At 48.8% G+C, this 21,112-nt stretch overlaps 1 long non-coding RNA gene across 1 annotated transcript; it reads right to left on the bottom strand.

The window, feature by feature from the left end:
* Window positions 1-6,205: 6,205 nt before the first annotated feature.
* LOC144589988 (uncharacterized) lies at window positions 6,206-17,605 on the bottom strand. The gene is made up of 3 exons (XR_013546112.1): window positions 17,472-17,605; window positions 16,435-16,561; window positions 6,206-6,882 (listed from the first exon to the last, which is right to left on the bottom strand). It is a non-coding gene; the product is annotated as an uncharacterized LOC144589988 (long non-coding RNA).
* Window positions 17,606-21,112: the final 3,507 nt, after the last annotated feature.

The following is a 21,112-nucleotide window of genomic DNA, read 5'->3' as shown; positions in this document are numbered from 1 at the left end:
TCTGTCGTACTTCGTGGTCCTGTACCTGTTGTACCTTTAGTGACTCTGGAAGGACCACAAGTACACGTGTATAAAAGGTTACATTGCTGGAGCTCAACTCCAGGCTGTTTATTCCATGGCCACCTGCATCCAGAGTGACCGCCTAATCACACCAATCACTTATATACACAGGCATACAATGTAGTCCTTGGATACACAAAGTAGTCCCAGCAATATCACAACATCCCCCTTGTCTTATATATTACAACATCCCCCTTGTCTTATATAAAATTGTTTTCTTTACCATTCGAGGGCTAAAATATATTTAACAAACAAAACCAAAACACCATTGCTTTTTGCAAACAAAACCAATAACACAACTAAACACAATTAAACACAATTGCTTTTTTTCACCATCATGGTGGTCACTCCTCTGCGGAATTTCACTCATCGCCGGGTGGTCACTCATCGCCGGGCGGTCACTCATCTCCGGGTGGTCACTCACTCCGTGTGGTCACTCACTCCGTGCGGTCACTCCACAGATATATACATTTATACAAAAGCATCAAATATAATACATTAAGCTTTCATTACACAGATCACTACACAGGTCATTAAACACAAAATATTCATTTTGTTCCATATCTTCCCCTCAAGAAGACGTGCTGTGTAGATCAAACGTAGTGTAGGCTCTAGATGCTCCACCACCATGATTTGCCTGCCTCTGCTGGGTTGGCACTGCTGGGCTCCCACTGCTGGGCTCCCACTGCTGGGCTGGCACTGCTGGGCTGGCACTGCTGGGCTGGCACTGCTGGGCTCCCACTGCTGGGCTGGCACTGCTGTAATCGCAGTGCGATCGCGCCTCCGCTGCAGTGCGCTCTGGCCCCGCCCACAGGTGCTCCCCGGCCCCGCCCACAGCTGACCGCGTAATTCCAACGCGCTGCCGCTGCCTCGGGCCCAGGGCCGTCCCGACTCTACGGTCGACGCGCCTGGGTGAGTATTTAGTGCCTCGGCCTTACCGGCCGCCGCACCTCCGCGGGTGGTCAGTCCCTCCGGTCGCCGCACATCTCCGTGTGTGTCGGCTCTCCCGGTCTCTCCCCGCGAAGCATTCCAAACGTCCCGTACCGAGCTGGAAACTTTTCTTTCGTTTTGTTCTCCTTCAGGGCTCTTTTTCTTCTCTTTTTTTTTTTCTTTCTTTTTAACCTTTTCTGCTCGGGCATGCTTCATTCCCTCCCTAGGCGAAACACCAAGCCGCTGCCACCATGTCGTACTTCGTGGTCCGGTACCTGTTGTACCTTTAGTGACTCTGGAAGGACCACAAGTACACGTGTATAAAAGGTTACATTGCTGGAGCTCAACTCCAAGCTGTTTATTCCGTGGCCACCTGCATCCAGAGTGACCGCCTAATCACACCAATCACTTATATACACAGGCATACAAAGTAGTCCTTGGATACACAAAGTAGTCCCAGCAATATCACAACATCCCCCTTGTCTTATATATTACAACAACCTCCTCACCTCAACCTCCTCACCTCAGCCTCCTCGCAGAAGACGGGCACTTTACTCAACAGGGCACTTTACTCAACGGGGCACTTTACTCAACGGGGCACTTTACTCAACGGGGCACTTTACTCAACAGGGCACTTTACTCAACAGGGCACTTTACTCAACAGGGGGCTGCACCCAGACAGGGCTGCACCCCTTGTGCAAGTCTTGTTAATATCAGCCTCTAAATTACCTAATTGGCCAATTTGCCAAACTTCCAACTTAATTGATCAGCCAATCCACGCACTCACTACTAACCTGTCTTCTTGACAAGCTTGGAGGTATGCGCTTTATTGACTAATTGCTTGCGACCCTTTGGTGCTCTTTTTAAACTGCCTTTCAACCAGCAATTATTACTTACTTTGCTCACTTTCAGCCAACGGTCGTCCTTGCTCCTTCTTTCGCTACCATTGCCTGCCCATCACCCACTCACCTGTATCCACCCATCACCTGTCAGGCAGTGCCCCACCCCCACCTCATTTCCAACTTTCTCCCATATTCCAGTCCGAAGGCTCCTGACCCGATAAGTCATCTGTCCATTTCTTCAGAGGTTGCAGAACCGTCCCCGTCCCCCCACAACTTCCCCAAACACTGATTTACTTATTTACTCGAGCATGGGGTGGCACGGTGGCGCAGCTGTAGAGTTGCTGCCTTCCATCATAATCATACTTTATTAGACAAGTATGTTTTGCAACATACGAGGAATTTCATTTGTCATAGTCATACCAATAAAAAGCAACAGAACACACAAAATACATTTTAACATGAACATCCACCCAGTGACTCCGCCACATTCCTCACTGTGATTGAAGTAAAAAAAAGTGAAAAATGTTTCCCCTGACCCCTCCATCCCCAGGACATGCCGACATTGGCAAATTAGGAAGAGACTGTCCAACCCTAGCAGAAATTTCGAGCAGCACCTGACCCAGTCTTCGGAAACACTGGGTGGAAACTAACTGGAATTGGTCAATCCTTCAGAGGAAGAGGGGCGAGGAGATTGTGGCAATGCAGATGTATCCAAATCTGAGATTTAAAACAACTACAAAGACTACAGTACTTGGGCCCTCCGCATCGGGGTGATCAAGCTCCCCGCGCCGGGCGATTGGACACCGGGTCCCGGCTAGTCGAAACTTCCTCGTTCTTTGGAGCTTCCCGACATCAGTCTCTACCTGAGACTACCCGGGGTCAGTCCATGGCCCGGCTGTGGGTCTCAAAGTCAGTCTCGAGCAACACCGCCAGCTCCATGATGTTAGGCCGCAGAGCGACTGGAGAAACGATCTGGAAAACAAGGTAAGATATTGAAAAATGTTTCCCCTGACCTCTCTACCCCCCACATAAAACAAACCAGAGAACAGTAACAGATACTTTTAAAATACATGGGGCACAACACGAGAAGCAACATTTGGTGTGAATCCAGCAGTGAATTCTACAGATTGATTTATTCACAAAATGCTAGAGTAACTCAGCAAGTCAGGCAGCATTTCGGGAGAGAAGGAATGGGTGACGTTTCGGGTTGAGACCCTTCTACAGGTTAGCAGAATACATTGACTTGTACAACTGGCACAGCAACACCCCAGCTAAACCAAACCCCACAGTGTTCTGTGACTGTGCCCCCTGCTGATGTATACCATGGTCATCAAAGCCTGTACACCAACAGGAGCATCCAGGGTGTTCAGAATATCTGGTGAAAACACACCCATGACACAGACACTACTTTCAATGAAAACATCCTTTGAATTAAACCATCTCCAAACCATAACAATAATGGGGAAGAATTATTGGCAAATTGGGAAGAGACTGTGTAACACTAGCAGATATTTCTAGCACCACAGTCTTTGGAGACACTGGATGGAAACTAACAGGAATTAGTCAATCGTTCAGAGGAAGAGGGGCTCGGAAATTGTGGCAATGCAGAAGTATCCAAATCTGAGATTTAAACCATCTGCAAAAACTACAGTACTTGGAAGGGCAGGATTAATAACGTAGTGAGACTTAGCCACAATATTAAACTCTACTTTCACTGTAACAGGTCCAACTACAATTACTTTAACCGGGGAACATGGCTATGTCCAAAGACAAAGTGCTGGAGGCATTCAGCAGTTCAGGCACAATCTGCCTGACCGCAAGCGGAATGGAGAGATGACATGTCAGATCGGGAACTTCCCTCAGACTGATGAAAGAGAGTGAAAAGAGGCAGAGGCACGCAGGACAAAGCCAGCAAGTAAATAGGTGGATAGGTGTGAGGGGTGATGAGCATTTGGATGGAGTCAGTGCCAAAGGCTCAAGGTGAAAGGGACAAAATGACAAATAAGGAGAGCACTGAGCGTACATCGGAAAGGAAAGGACCAGGTTAGCGATGTTAGTGAGGTTAGTGAGGAATGTGCACACCAGGGTGGGGAGTGAAGGGGAAGAGGGGCTTTCCCTCGTCAGTACGCTCATCTACCATCTCCTTGTCCCATATTTCCCTTTTACCTTCCCACCCCACTTCCCTCTGGCTTTACATTTCACAGCTCTTGTCCTGGTCCGACATGTTTTATCATTTTCACCTTCAGCCTTTGCCACTAACTCCACCCATCTGCCCATCACCCACTCACCTGTATCCACCCACTCACCTGTATCCACCCATCACCTGTCAGGCAGTGCCCCACCCCCACCTCATTTCCAGCTTTCTCCCGTATTCCAGTCTGAAGGCTCCTGACCCGATAAGTCATCTGTCCATTTCTCCAGAGGTTGCCGAACCCCCAAGTTCCTCCAGCACTTATTTACTTGAATCGAGAGTTATTTACTCACGATTCAAGCACGGGGTGGCATGGTGGCGCAGCTGTAGAGTTGCTGCCTTCCATCATAATCATACTTTATTAGCCAAGTATGTTTTGCAACATACGAGGAATTTCAGTTGACCTACAGTCACACCAATAAAAAGCAACAGAACACACAAAATACATTTTAACATGAACATCCACCACAGTGGCTCCTCCACATTCCTCACTGTGATAGAAGTTTAAAAAAAATGTCACTCTTCCCTTTTTTGTCCTCCTACGGTCGGGGGCCTCGAGCCTTCCGTTGACAGGGCGATCTTGGCTCCCACAGCTGGCAGTCAGGCCCTCCGCGGCGGGGCGATCAAGCTCCCCGCGCCGGGCGATCGGACCTCGGGTCGGTGCTACTCCAACCTTCCTCGTTCTTTGGAGCTTCCCGACATCGGTCTCTACCCGAGACTGCGAGCTCCTCGATGTTGAAGTCCGTAGGCAGAGGTTGGAGCGTCGACCCCGGCATGGGATCGCAGGCTGTGGGTCTCAAAGTCATTCTCGAGCAAGGCCGCCAGCTCCATGATGTTAGGCCGCAGAGCGACTGGAGATACGATCTGGAAAACAAGGCAAGATATTGAAATAAGTTTCCCCTGAACCCCTCCACATAAAACAAAGAGAACATTAACACATACTTCAAAATACATGGGGCGCAACACGAGATGCAACACGAGGCGCAACATTCGGTACGACTCCAGCAATCAATCTTACAGGTTACCAGAATACATTGACTTCATCAACTGGCACAGCAACACCCCACCCAGCTAAACCAAACACTTCACACAAACAGTGTTCTGTGACTGTGCCACCTGCCGGTGTTTACCATGGGCATCAAACCCCGTACACCAACAAGAGCATCCAGGGTGTTCAGAAGATCTGGTGAAAACACACCCATGACACAGACACTACTTTCAATTAAAACATCCTTTGAATTAAACCATCTCCAAACCATAATAACAATGATGGGGAAGAAGTTTGCCCCCAGCACCTGCCGACATTGGCAAATTGGGAAGAGACTGTCAGGGTTACCAGCAGATATTTCTAGCACCACATGACCCAGTCTTTGGAGACACTGGGTGGAAACTAATAGGAATTGCTCAGTCCTTCAGAGGAAGAAGAGGGGCTAGGAAATTGTGGCAATGCAGATGTGTCCAAATCTGAGATTTAAACAAACTGCAAAAACTACAGTACTTGCAAGGGCAGGATTAATAACGTAGTGAGACTTAGCCACAATATTAAACTCTACTTTCACTGTAACAGGTCCAACTACCATTACTTTAACCGAGGAACATGGCTATGTCCAAAGACAACGTGCTGGAGGCATTCAGCAGTTCAGGCACAATCTGCCTGACCGCAAGTGAAATGGACAGATGACATGTCAGATCAGGAACTTCCCTCAGACTGATGAAAGAGAGTGAAAAGAGGCAGAGGCACGCAGGACAAAGCCAGCAAGTAAATAGGTGGATAGGTGTGAGGGGTGATGAGCATACGGATGGAGTCAGTGCCAAAGGCTCAAGGTGAAAGGGACAAAATGCCAAATAAGGAGAGCACTGAGCGTACATCGGAAAGGAAAGGACCAGGGTTAGCGAGGTTAATGAGGTTAGTGAGGAATGTGCACACCAGGGTGGGGAGTGAAGGGAAAGTGGGGCTTTTCCTCGTCAATACGCTCATCTCCCATATTTCCCTTTTACCTCCCCACCCCACCTCGCTCTGGCTTTACTTTTCACAGCTCTTGTCCTTGTCCGACACGTTTTATCGCTTTCACCTTCAGCCTTTGTCACTTACTCTACCCATCTGCCCATCACCCACTCACCTGTATCCACCCATCACCTGTCAGGCAGTGCCCCACCCCCACCTCATTTCCAGCTTTCTCCCGTATTCCAGTCTGAAGGATCCTTGCTCAATAAGTCATCTGTCCATTTCTTCAGAGGTTGCCAAACTCCCCAAGTTCCTCCAGTACTTATTTACTTATTTACTTGAATCGAGAGTCATTTACTCACGATGCAAGCATGGGGTGGCGTAGCTGTGGGGTTGCCGCTTTCCATACTTTATTAGCCAAGTATGTTTTGCAACATACGAGGAATTTCATTTGACTTAACAATCACACCAATAAAAAGCAACAGAACACACAAAATACATTTTAACATGAACATCCACCACAGTGGCTCCTCCACATTCCTCACTGTGATACAAGTTTAAAAAAACGTCACTCTTCCCTTGTTTGTCCTCCCACGGTCGGGGGCCTCGAGCCTTCCGTTGACAGGGCGATCTTGGCTCCCACAGCTGGCAGTCAGGCCCTCCGCGGCGGGGCGATCAAGCTCCCCGCGCCGGGCGATCGGACCTCGGGTCGGTGCTACTCCAACCTTCCTCGTTCTTTGGAGCTTCCCGACATCGGTCTCTACCCGAGACTGCGAGCCCCTCGATGTTGAAGTCCGTAGGCAGAGGTTGGAGCGTCGACCCCGGCATGGGATCGCAGGCTGTGGGTCTCAGTCATTCTCGAGCAAGGCCGCCAGCTCCATAATGTTAGGCCGCAGAGCGACGGGAGATACGATCTTGAAAACAAGGCAAGATATTGAAATAAGTTTCCCCTGAAAGGGACAAAATGCCAAACAAGGAGAGCACTGCACATACATAAGAAAGGAAAGGACCGAGGCTAGCGATGTTAGCGCACACCAGGGTGGGCAGTGAAGGGGAAGAAGGGCTTTCCCTCGTCAGTACGCTCATCTCCCATCTCCATGTCCCATATTTCCCTTTTACCTTCCCACCCCACCTCACTCTGGCTTTACATTTCACAGCGCATGTCCTTGTCCAACATGTTCTATCACTTTCACCTTTTGTCACTTACTCCACCCATCTGCCTATCACCCACTCACATGTATTCACCCATCACCTGTCAGGCAGTGCCCCACCCAATTTCCAGCTTACTCCCGTATTCCACTCTGAAGGCTCCTGACCCAATAATTCACCTGTCCATGGACAATGGAGACCCATTGGATGTAGTGTACCTCAACGTTCAGAAAGCCTTTGATAAGGTCCCACATATGAGATTAGTGGGCAAAATGGTATTGGGTACTGACATTGATAGAAAATTTGTTGGCAGACAGGAAACAAAGAGTAGGGATTAACGGGTCCCTTTCAGAATGGTAGGCAGTGACTAGTGGGGTACCGCAAAGCTCGGTGCTGGGACTGCAGCTATTTACAATATAAATACCTGATGACACCTTCAAGGAACTATGTACCTTCACATCTCGATCCCTCTGCTCTACAACACTTCCCAGAGCCCTGCCATTCATTGTGTGGGCCCTGCCCATGTTAGACTTTTCAAAATGCAACATCTCATATGTCTCTGTATTAAATTACATCAACTACTCTTCAGCCCACCTGCTCAACCAATCAAGATCCTGCTGCAATTTTTCACATCCATCTTCACTATCTGCAATACCACCCACTTTTGTATCAAACTTGGTCATCTTAGTGTACAAACGTTTAGGACAAAAGGAAACTTAAAACTTTAAGCACAGCATATGTAAGGGAACAAACACATTGACCAGATTGAGCTGGAAGTTACTGGTGCAGTTAAACATTTTGGGTGATGAAAACACAAGGATGGCTGGGGAAGTTGTCCTACTGCTCAAACTAATAGCCCCAACATTCAAGGATTTTAAATGCAATCTGGCAGTCCATCAGCAGTTAAACATCACTATTTTCACCATGAACAGGCAATGAAACATTGCAAAGTGAAAACTCGCTAATTAAAACAAGCAAACAGAACACAAATAAATCAATATTAATATAGAACAAAGTAAAACAATCCATGCCTACACAAGGAGCAGCTTCAAGCCTCCCACATTTCGATATTCTCAAATTAACAAACACTTAAGACAGTAGCTGGGCAGACAGTGGAAATAATTGAGGGTAGAACAGTCCCTTTCCTCAACTCAGGCAGTTAAACCAAGGACATAATTTTATTACATATTACAAAAGCAACTCTTTCCCCTACATTTCACTGTTGGCATCAAAAGCCTGTCCACAAATTGTATTTGCCACACATGTCATTAAAACTCATTAAAAAAACTCCCAGCCTTGTGGTCAACAAAAGTGGCAACAGTAGGAAAATTCAGTTCATGAAAACTGTGATGAACAATGACCTTGTTGACTGCACAATAGAAGCTTAACACCTCCCTGGCATGTTGTTCATTACTCAAAGGCAAAAGGAATACCTAAATGCATCACAAAGCCCAGATCCAGGTCCAGTCTGATCAAGTGTATAGCATTCATCCAGCTGCAACATCAAGATCTGCTCAGCATCTTGGTAATGTTATAAACTTGTATTTTGTAAAGCAGAGAGGTTCATGTCTTTACCGCCCCAAAGCAAATGACCTGCTAAGTTACTATTCAGAAACACACCCAACCTTCAACATTGGAAAACAAAACTCTCGTACCTTCTGCCACTCCATGGCTCTGATAACAGCCAGTGCATCCATCTCTTCGCAGCTTTGGTTCTCCACAACTTAACCGACAGAGGCTCACTCGACAACTGACCAAAAATCTCCTTTTTAAGCACATGACAAACAAATTCCTATCACCTGTCAAATCCTTCCTTGTGACAATTAAGAGTAAACAAGCTATAATTATGACAATTAACACATTAACCATTGCCACACCAATGGTTAACAGTTTAGGTTGCACAACACTAAATAGAATGCAGATCACTAATCCAAATCAATTTTAAACTTATTGGTGAACAAGGAACTGCAGGCACTGGTTTGAAAAAAAAGACACAAAGTGCAGTTGAGATAGCATCTCAAGGGAACATGGGTAGGTGCCATTTCAGGTCAGGACCCTTCTTCAGACTGATTGTTCGATTTTTACAAGAGAAAAACAATTTGATTTTCTAGATCTTGGCCCCAGTAGCGTGCCTGACATTGGCGACTTGCTCATCGCCAAAGAGGGAGTTGAAAAGCTTTTGTCTGAAGTGAACCCTGTAAAGCCTGTGGCCCAGACGGCAAACCCGCCAGAGTTTTGAAATCATGTTCTTCAAGCATTACTCCAATCCTCCAGATATTATTCCAGAAATCAATTTCTACCGGAGAACTACGGAGTGATTGGCATAATGCAAACATCTCTCCAATTTACAAAACGAGCTCAAATCCAACCAATTTTCATCCGGTATCCTTGACTCCAATGGTCTGCAAACTCTTTGAACATTTATGATTGCGCTGGAGACGTCAGCGGCAGCTCTCTCAGTGTTGGTGGCACCCGCAGCACACCATGTTCCCATTGGAGTGGCTCGGCCCCCTGGTGGCTGACGCCTCCCTCTCTTGCGAGCCGGGCTCGCCCGCTTCGACCCCGGGTTCCATCCTGACCGTGCTTATTCCTCCTATTGAACTGTGATCAGCTGCCCTTTAAATGTGAGGTTATCCACTTTGCATAAATGTGAGGTTATCCACTTTGGCGGCAAGAACAGGAAAGCAGAGTATTACCTGAATGGTGACCGATTGGGAGAAGAGGAGATGCAACGTGACCTGGGTGTCATGGTGCACCAGTCATTGAAAGCAAGCATGCAGGTGCAGCAGGCAGTGAAGAAAGCGAATGGTATGTTGGCATTCATAGCAAGAAGATTTGAGTTTAGGAGCAGGGAGGTTCTGCTGCAGTTGTACAGGGCCTTGGTGAGACCGCACCTGGAGTATTGTGTGCAGTTTTGGTCTCCTAACCTGAGGAAAGACGTTCTTGCCTTAGAGGGAGTACAGAGAAGGTTCACCAGATTAATCCCTGGGATGGCGGGACTTGCATATGAGGAAAGACTGGATAGACTGGGCTTGTACTCGCTGAAATTTAGAAGACTGAGGGGGGATCTTATAGAAACATATAAAATTCTTAAGGGGTTGGAGAGGCTAGATGCGGGAAGATTGTTCCCGATGTTGGGGGAGTCCAGAACCAGGGGTCACAGCTTAAGGATAAGGGGGAAGTCTTTTAGGACCGAGATGAGAAAACATTTCTTCACACAGAGAGTGGTGAGTCTGTGGAATTCTCTGCCACAGAAGGTAGTTGAGGCCAGTTCATTGGTTATATTTAAGAGGGAGTTAGATGTGGCTCTTTTTGCTAAAGGGATCAGGGGGTATGGAGAGAAGGCAGGTACAGGCTACTGAGCTGGATGATCAGCCATGATCATATTGAATGGTGGTGCAGGCTCGAAGGGCCGAATGGCCTACTCCTGCACCTATTTTTTATGTTTCTATGTTTCTAAATGTCTCCCACATGCCAGATGTTGCCATCCCCCATATCCCCCAGCACCCAATCTACTCTCCCTGGCTCCTGCCTAATTATGTAATTTGTTTTCCCCAGGTTAGTACTTTCCATACTCCCTCCATAATGTTCGGGACAAAGACCCATCATTTATTGTTTTGCCTCTGTACTCCACAATTTGAGATTTGTAATAGAAAAAAAAATCACGAGTGGTTAAAGTGCACATTGTCAGATTTTATTAAAGGGTATTTTTATACATTGTGGTTTCACCATGTAGAAATTATTTTTTCTATTACAAATCTCAAATTGTGGAATACAGGGGCAAATAAATAAATGATGGGTCTTTGTCCCAAAAGTCAGGAGTTGTGATCACTATTGCTGAAATGCTATCCCATTGAAACACCAGGCACCAGTCCGCACTCACTTCCCAGTGCAAGGTCCACTACGGTCCCTACTTGGGTTGGACTCTCCACATGTTTTTAAAAATCCACTTGGATACAAGTAGAAAATTCTGCACCGCCTAGAGGTCCCAGTCAACATTGGGAAAGTTAAAGTCACCAATCACAATAACTGTATCTTTTGCATCTTTCTGTGATCTGACTACATCTATTCCTCTGTCTGTGGCTGGCTATTCGACCGAGAGTATCATCACATTAGACTGATTGCACCTTTCGTATTTGTGCTGCCCAGTTGACCGATTCCTGCCACACTTCTCCCCAGCACAATTCCAAAACTCGTTTGCTAATCCCAAATAGGAAGGCAATGCAGAGAATAGGCCTTGTGTGACAAAAGGCTCCAGTTTTTCCAATAAATTAACACCAAAGGAATGAAAAGCCCACTTTCAACACGGTCCCACTGTGGCAAGGACTGGCAAGAACAGATTTCTGTCTATATTCAGTCTATATTTGCCTATATTCAGTGACACAGGAGGCCTGCAGAACAACACCCGCCATCATGGTAACAGTTGCCATTTTATTTGGAGTGTAAAATGGGAAGACAAATTCTCCAAATATATCAGCAATTTGTGCGAGAGTACAGAGAATAAATAGCAATGGTGAACGGTTTGATTAAAATGCACCAAGCCTTGGTCCATCTCCACAAACACAAGGTCGTCTTCAATGATGTTACACCTTTCAGCTTGGCCGATGTTGAGTCTAAACAAACTCAACTAATCTCCTGGAATTCTTTGAGGGTGTAACTAGGAAAATTGACAGGGGAGAGCCGGTGGATGTGGTGTACCTTGACTCTCAGAAAGCCTTCGACAAGGTTCGACATAGGAGATTAGTGGGCAAAATTAGAGCACATGGTATTGGAGGTAGGGTACTGACATGGATAGAAAATTGGTTGACAGACAGAAAGCAAAGAGTGGGGATAAATGGGTCCCTTTCAGAATGGCAGGCAATAACTGGTGGGGTACCACAAGGCTCGGTGCTGGGACCGCAGCTATTTACAATATACATTAATGACTTGGATGAAGGGATTAAAAGTACCATTAACAAAATTGCAGATGATACAAAGCTGGGTGGTAGTGTGAACTGTGAGGAAGATGCTATGAGGTTGCAGGGTGACTTGGACAGGTTGTGTGAGTGGGCGGAGGCATGGCAGATGCAGTTTAATGTGGATAAGTGTGAGGTTATCCACTTTGGTGGTAAGAATAGGAAGGCAGAGTATTATCTGAATGGTGTCAAGTTAGGAAAAGGGGACGTACAACGAGATCTGGGTGTCCTAGTGCATCAGTCACTGAAAGGAAGCATGCAGGTACAGCAGGCAGTAAAGAAAGCCAATGGAATGTTGGCCTTCATAACAAGGGCAGTTGAGTATAGCAGCAAAGAGGTCCTTCTGCAGAGTTGTACAGGGCCCTAGTGAGACCGCACCTGGAGTAGTGTGTGCAGTTCTGGTCTCCAAATTTGAGGAAGGATATTCTTGCTATTGAGGGCGTTCAGCGTAGGTTCACTAGGTTAATTCCAGGAATGGCGGGACTGTCATATGTTGAAAGACTGGAGCGGCTAGGCTTGTATACACTGGAATTTAGAAGGATGAGAGGGGATCTTATCGAAACGTATAAGATTATTAAGAGGTTGGACACGTTAGGGTTAGGGTTAGGGTTAGACCACCCCAAACAGTCCCCAAAAAACCCTAGGCACCCACCCTCAAACCCCAGCAAGGTAGACGGCACGTCAGAGGTGGCCCCTGTGCCACCCCCCAAAGCTAACCCTAACACGGAACGGCACTGGATCACCCCAAACAGCCCCAAAAAGACCCTTGGCACCTACCCTCAACTCAACAAGGATAGGAAATAACCCCCACCCACAGAATCTAACCCTAACATCGGGTTGCATAGGACCTCCCCAAACAACCCAAAAGACCCCCAAAAGAGGATCTTAAACCTTTGTAAATAGATGATCCATCCGAGTACCCTCTAGACCCAGAGACCCCCCACCCCATTACACCTGGAACACACCTAGCTCCCCCAGAAAAGACAGACAATTGAAGGGAGTGATAGGACCCTTGCACACTCACAACACGATACCCACTCCCACCTCAGACACCCCCCCCCCCCCCACCACCACACAACGGCCACTAGCTCCACGCAAACCAGGTACAGGTTTGCAAAGCCCACTCACTCACAACAAAGACTTGCAGAACATGATAAAGACAGGAGGCCAGAGGAATGCTGAAAACATTAACAGCAGATAAAACAGCAGGAGGCCAGGAACACAAACAATCAAACACAAAGAATAGGGATGACATCAACAGTCCCAACCAAAGTGACCTGTCCCAAGTCAGCAGATGGGAAGGACATACCCAGAAAGGGAGGGATTTTCAACCCACCCTTTAAAACTCCCCACCGACCAGTAGTAGTTATTGATTTTTCCCTGATGAAGCTACAGCAAGAGCGAAACTGGAGGGTTGTTACCCAGTCACCGGTCCCAGGACTCAGCACATGGGAGGAGTAAATCCAGAAAGGTAGGGACATCAACCTACCCTTTAAAACCCCTTATCGGCTAGAAGTTGAGTAGAGCTGCGAGTTGAGCTGCAAGATTAAAACAGGAGGGTATGGAACTGAGGGGGGTGTACCTGGGACGCCAGGTTTCACCGTTGAGCCCTCTGGAGACGTTGTGGGCTTATCAATGAAACGTCGAGGAAGGAGGGTACCCACCTGATGACCCCCAATGACGTACCTACCCTACCTTTCACCAGGGAAAAGTTCAGCAAGTGGTCTCCGCAAGCCGGAAAAAACCAAAGACTTGTGGAGCACCTGGGTGTAAACTGTACTAGAGATATTTGATGTTTATAGTTTACTGCACTAGTATTGCATTGTAGAAACTGTACTAGAGATACTTGATGTTTATAGTTTACTGCAGTAGTATTGCATTGTACTAGAGATACTTGATGTTTATAGTTTACTGCAGTAGTATTGCATTGTACTAGAGATATTTGATGTTTATAGTTTACTGCAGTAGTATTGCATTGTACTAACTGAGCCAGAAATGAGTAATTACATGCAGAGGGGAGGGGGATGAGTGTGATTGTTTAACAACAGTATTAATGTGAATCATGACCAGCACAGGAGTCAACCGAGACCGAGAGATTCCTTTGCAGTCGCAGGCAGAGTTATTTATAAAGTGGCCCAGACTCTGCACCACCTGAGGGTTCTGCAAGAACAGAGCTGACCCCATAAGGGCATCAGGAAGCAGGGTAAGATATTGATAACAAGTCCCAGACTCTGCACCACCTAAGGGTTCTGCAAGAACAGAGCCGACCCCATAAGGGCATCAGGAAGTAGGTTAAGATATTGATAACAAGGCCCAGACTCTGCACCACCTGAGGGTTCTGCAAGAACAGAGCCGACCCCATAAGGGCACCAGGAAGCAGGGCAAGATATTGATAACAAGGCCCAGACTCTGCACCACCTGAGGTTTCTGCAAGAACAGAGCCGACCCCATAAGGGCATCAGGAAGCAGGTTAAGATATTGATAACAAGGCCCAGACTCTGCACCACCTGAGGGTTCTGCAAGAACAGAGCCAACCCCATAAGGGCATCAGGAAGCAGGGCAAGATATTGATAACAAGGCCCAGGCTCTGCACCACCTGAGAGTTCTGCAAGAACAGAGCCGATCCCATAAGGGCACCAGGAAGCAGGGCAAGATATTGATAACAAGGCCCAGACTCTGCACCACCTGAGGATTCTGCAAGAACAAAGCCGACCACATAAGGGTATCAGGAGGCAGGGTGAGATAATGACACAATTTGTAAAACCGACAAATCCCACCCAGGAAACATTGCAAAAATTGGCCTCTAATGCTGGAACATGGGTAAAGCCAAACAAACACGACACATTTTAAAAGAACATTACCAAAACAGCCTGTGATATGCCCATGACAAAGGATAGGCCGAACCTCACCAGAAAAGAGAGGGAGACCATGGCAGAGCTGAGGGATAAAAATGAGATTGTGATAAAACCAGCAGACAAGGGGAGCAGTAGGGATACAAATTAATGTCAATATGGGGCCTGCTCCCACTGGGTAATAGACAAAAACATAGAACAGGGTGACAGGAGACCACCCCAAACAGTCCCCAAAAAACCCTAGGCACCCACCCTCAAACCCCAGCAAGGTAGACGGCACGTCAGAGGTGGCCCCTGTGCCACCCCCCAAAGCTAACCCTAACACGGAACGGCACTGGATCACCCCAAACAGCCCCAAAAAGACCCTTGGCACCTACCCTCAACTCAACAAGGATAGGAAATAACCCCCACCCACAGAATCTAACCCTAACATCGGGTTGCATAGGACCTCCCCAAACAACCCAAAAGACCCCCAAAAGAGGATCTTAAACCTTTGTAAATAGATGATCCATCCGAGTACCCTCTAGACCCAGAGACCCCCCACCCCATTACACCTGGAACACACCTAGCTCCCCCAGAAAAGACAGACAATTGAAGGGAGTGATAGGACCCTTGCACACTCACAACACGATACCCACTCCCACCTCAGACACCCCCCCCCCCCCACCACCACACAACGGCCACTAGCTCCACGCAAACCAGGTACAGGTTTGCAAAGCCCACAACAAAGACTTGCAGAACATGATAAAGACAGGAGGCCAGAGGAATGCTGAAAACATTAACAGCAGATAAAACAGCAGGAGGCCAGGAACACAAACAATCAAACACAAAGAATAGGGATGACATCAACAGTCCCAACCAAAGTGACCAGTCCCAAGTCAGCAGATGGGATGGACATACCCAGAAAGGGAGGGATTTTCAACCCACCCTTTAAAACTCCCCACCGACCAGTAGTAGTTATTGATTTTTCCCTGATGAAGCTACAGCAAGAGCGAAACTGGAGGGTTGTTACCCAGTCACCGGTCCCAGGACTCAGCACATGGGAGGAGTAAATCCAGAAAGGTAGGGACATCAACCTACCCTTTAAAACCCCTTATCGGCTAGAAGTTGAGTAGAGCTGCGAGTTGAGCTGCAAGATTAAAACAGGAGGGTATGGAACTGAGGGGGGTGTACCTGGGACGCCAGGTTTCACCGTTGAGCCCTCTGGAGACGTTGTGGGCTTATCAATGAAACGTCGAGGAAGGAGGGTACCCACCTGATGACCCCCAATGACGTACCTACCCTACCTTTCACCAGGGAAAAGTTCAGCAAGTGGTCTCCGCAAGCCGGAAAAAACCAAAGACTTGTGGAGCACCTGGGTGTAAACTGTACTAGAGATATTTGATGTTTATAGTTTACTGCACTAGTATTGCATTGTAGAAACTGTACTAGAGATACTTGATAGCACGGAGGATAACCTGTGAGCAAAACAATGGGGTGTATGCAGTTTAATGTAAGGAGTGTAACTTACTGTACATAGGCGAAACAGCTAACAGCCTCAGAGTCAGCCTGACAGGACACCTCAGCAACACATAAAGTCCATACCCAGTAGTTGACACTCCCAGCAGCACGGGACCCAGTCCCTAGAGATCATGGGCCTAGAAACAAACATAAATTGGTCAACCGGGTGTAGGAAGAGGGCAGAGGGGATATGGATTGAAGCGTTAGACGCGAGAGGCCAAGGGCCTCAACCAAGCATAAACTCAAACTTAGGGTGGACCCTGACTGACTCCTAAAAATCTACAGAAGGGCAAGTGCAAAGGTCAACAGATTTGTACGAGGGTGATGAGACCGTGGGCCAGAGCAAAGTGGCAGTACATGGTGAAAAGGAATCTCCAGGCAGAGATAATTGAGCACCAGAGGGCATTTTGTCCCACTGTCCGATAAATCACAACCTAACCCTAACCCTAACCCTAAAACCCTAAACCCTAACCCTAACCCTAACGTTGAGCTCCCTGGAGACGTTGTGGGCTTATCAATGAAACATCGAGGAAGGAGGGTACCCACCTGATGAGCCCGATGACGTACCTACCCTACCTTTCACCAGGGAAAACTTCAGCAAGTGGTCTCCGCAAGCCGGAAAAAACCAAAGACTTGTGGAGCACCTGGGTGTAAACTGTACTAGAGATATTTGATGTTTATAGTTTACTGCAGTAGTATTGCATTGTACTAACTGAGCCACAAATGAGTAATTACATGCAGTGTGATTGTTTAACAACAGTATTAATGTGAATCATGACCAGCATAGGAGTCAACCGAGGTAGAGTTATTTATAAAGTGGCCCAGACTCTGCACCACCTGAGTGTTCTGCAAGAACAGAGCCGACCCCATAAGGGTATCAGGAGGCAGGGTGAGATAATGACACAATTTGTAAAAACTTGTTAAAAACTAGATGCGAAATTTAAAACCGATTTGAATCACGACCAGCACAGGAGTCAACAGAGACCGAGAGATTCCTTTGCAGTCGCAGGTAGAGTTATTTATAAAGTAGCCCAGACTCTGCACCACCTGAGGGTTTTGTAACAGAGTCGACCCCATAAGGGCATCAGGGCATCTGTCCCACAGGCTTCGTTGTATGTCCAGAGTATGATCTCAGAGTTACGTTCGTGGTCAGTAAGGCAAGACCAGTCTTTCTGAACAAGTGCTCTGGCAGGATGTCAACTTGAGCTCCAGTCAAGTTTGAACTCAATGTTCACATTGTTGATGCTGCACATATGTCCCCATTCACGCATCGACTCAATCACAGCGTCAATCACAGTGTCAATGTGGGATACATCCACGTCGTCGTCCACTGGTTCAGGCAGCGGAGAAGTGTTGATGTGGAACTCAACGTCGCGGACGTCACGGCTCCAGTCCCCGGCCTTCTGTCTGATTAGCCGGTCATGTGGTCGGGACCGTGGGCGGCTGGTGGGCGCTCCATTTCCGGGCAGTCGGGGATCTGGAAAGATGTCCAATCTCTCCGCAGGTGTGACATCGCATGTACTGAGTGTGTCAGTAGTTGCTTTTATGCCAGCGGGTGCATGACCGACAGATGGTATCCTTACCAGAATCACGGATTCCTGTCTGTGGTTGGCTGGGTCGTAAATCCCTGCCTCGGCCCCATGGCCGACCGGCGCTGTCCCGCTTCACGTAATCAACAGTCTCTTCGGTGTCGATGGCTGATGCCTCGGCGATCAAACACATATCACTGCATTTTAACAGTGTTAAATCATCGCATTGTAGTAGTTTCTCCCGGAGCGGCTGGCTGGTGATGCCACAAACAATTCTGTCTCGTAGCAATGAGTCATGGATAATGCCAAATTCGCAATCATTAGCTAAAGACTTAACTGCAGTCAGGTAGCTGGAGAAGGTCTCCCCTCGCTGCTGATCACGTGTATTAAAGATATATATATTGAGACAGTTAAGTTCTTCTTTGGTTCACAGTATGTCTGAAACTTATTCTTCAGCGGTTGTATTTTAATCACATTCGTCCTGGGCAAACTGAAAAGTCTCATAAATCTGCTGAGCGGCCGGCCCTGCTACGTGGAGGAATGTTGCACTCCGAATCTTTTCTGGCTTACTCGTCAGTTCTGTTGCCGTCTCGTACAGCTGGAATGCCCTTATCCAATCCTTATAATTCTTGGCCAAGTTCCCTTGCAGGGAGAGTGGTCCCGGTGGCTTGAGTCCAGACATTCTGACACCATGTAATGTCCGCTGTAAGACTCTGTTGTGGCTAGCACAATGAATATACGCCCGACTTCTTGTAAGAAGATTTTTATTAATGATCCTTCACCAGGAAACTTCTAGAAGGTCACCTGACCTCAGTCACGAGGCACAAGCCCATTGGCCAGCTTCTGCTCTTGGCCTCATTTATATTACATATACATCACACCGACAACCCGCTGGGTCACAGGGCCGTCTTAACGCATGGGCCTGATGGGCACTTTATGGGGCACCACGAGCATAGGGGCCCCATGCTGATCTGTGTATGTTAAGTGACTTGCAATAAATAAATCTATATACTATTAAAACTCAGATCTTGTATCTATATATATATATCCCACTGATGTCGGCTGAAGACGGCAATTCCGGCAAAACGGTGAACCGTAGCGCCACGATTTTTGTACCGCCTTAATCAGCATGCGGTTCGCTGCTGGAAAATTATATTTTTATTTAATTCGGACGCATATTTTTTAAGTTACAGAGGTTTAAAAGTGCTGCCCCCCCTGATTTATCGAAGTTTTGACAGAAGGGGGGCGCTGCGGTGCGGATTGTGATGTCACAATGCCCCTGTGAGATGGACTCGAGCTGACCCCCCTTCCCCCCCCAGCGGTATTCAGCGTGTGACGTCACAATGCCCCTGTGCTACATTGTTGCGAAGAGCTGTCAAGTCAAGTCCATTTTATTTGTACAGCACATTTAAAAACAACCCACGTTGACCAAAGTGCTGTACATCTGATTAGCGCCTCCTCAATGAGCCTCAAACGCTAGGGAGTAGAAATAGGTTTTGAGCATGGACTTAAAGGAGTCGATGGAGGGGGCAGTTCTGATGGGGAGAGGAATGCTCTTTCCACCCTCCCCCTCTCTCCCTCCCCCCTCCCCCCTTTCCCCCCTCCCCCCCTTTCCGCCCTCCCCTTCCACCCTCCCCTCCCCTCCCCCTTCCCTCCCCCCACTCCCCTTCCCCCTTCCCCCTCCCCTCCTCCCTCCACACCTCCCTCCTCCCCCCCTCCCCCTTCCCTCCCTCCCCTTCTCCCGGTTACAATGTAAACCCTACGAGGACGGGCACAATGGGGAAAGAGGGGTACTGGGAAAAGGGGAGGTCCCCCTCCCTCCGCCCTTCCCCTCCCCCTCCCTCCCCCTCCCCCTCTCTCCCTCCCCCTCCCCCTCTCTCCCTCCCCCCTTCCCCCCTCCCCTTCCCCCCCTCCCCTCCCCTACCCCCTCCCTCCCCCTCCCCTCCTCCCTCCACACCTCTCTCCCTCCCCCTTCCCTCCCTCCCCTCCTCCCGGTTACAATGGAAACCCTACGAGGACGGGCCCAACGGGCACACTTGAGATGGGTGCTACAGTGAGAAGCACTATGTGACCGCGAATGTTTCAAAACAAGCACTTAAAAAGCACTTATCTCTTTTTAAAGTATATTTTTTTATTGCAAGTCACTTAACATACACAGATCAGCATTGGGCCCATATGCTCGTGGGCCACCGGGGCAAGTGTTTCGAAAAAAGCACTGAGAGTGTGTATGGGGAGAGAGAGAATGGGGGGGGGGTCTGTGAATGGGGACTGGGGACAACAGGGGTCGTTGCGGAGGGGGCTTGGTGGTGGGGGAAAGAGGGGTACTGGGAAAAGGGGAGGTCCCACTTCCCCCATCAACCCCTTCCTCCCCCCTCCTTCCCACCTCCATCCCCACTCCCTCCCCCCCTCCCTCCCCCCTCAATCCCAACCTCCATCACCACTCAGCCCCTAACTCCCCCCCTCCCTCCTTCCCTCCATCCCACCCTCCCCCACTCCCTCCCCCCTCCCTCCACCATTCCATCCCTCTCCCCCTCCCCCCTCCTTCCACCATCCCTCCACCCCTCCCGGTTACAATGGAAACCCTACAGGGACGGGCCCAACGGGGAAAGAGGGGTACTGGGAAAAGGGGAGATCCCCCTCCCTCCCTCCCCCCTCACTCCCCCTTACCTCCCCCCTACCCCCCTCCCTCCCCTCTCCCTCCCTCCTCCCCCTTCCCCCCTCCCCCCCTCCCCTCCCCCTCCCCTCCCCTCCTCCCTCCACACCTCCCTCCTCCCTCCCTTCCCCTCCCTCCCCTCCTCCCGGTTACAATGGAAACCCTACGAGCACGGGCCCAATGGGGAAAGAGGGGTACTGGGAAAAGGGGAGGTCCCCCTCCCTCCCCCCTCACTCCCTTCTCCCTCCCCCCCTCCCTCCCCCTCCCCTTCCCCCCTCCCTCCTCTTCCCCCCTCCCCCTCCCCCCTACCCCCTTCCCTCACCTCTCCCTCCCTCCCTTCCTCCCTCCCCTCCCCCCCTCCCTCCCCCTCCCCCCCTCCCTCCCCCTCCCCTCCCCCCTCCACACCTCCCTACTCCCTCCCTCCCCCTTCCCTACCCCCACTCCCCTCCCGGTTACAATGGAAACCCTACGAGGACGGGCCCAACGGGCACACTTCTTCTAGTACT

The sequence above is a fragment of the Rhinoraja longicauda genome, unplaced genomic scaffold (assembly GCF_053455715.1).
Source record: "Rhinoraja longicauda isolate Sanriku21f unplaced genomic scaffold, sRhiLon1.1 Scf000096, whole genome shotgun sequence".
Taxonomy (NCBI): Eukaryota; Metazoa; Chordata; class Chondrichthyes; order Rajiformes; family Arhynchobatidae; genus Rhinoraja; species Rhinoraja longicauda.
Note: the sequence above shows the minus strand (reverse complement) of the source record. Positions and strands in the feature narration are given on the sequence as shown.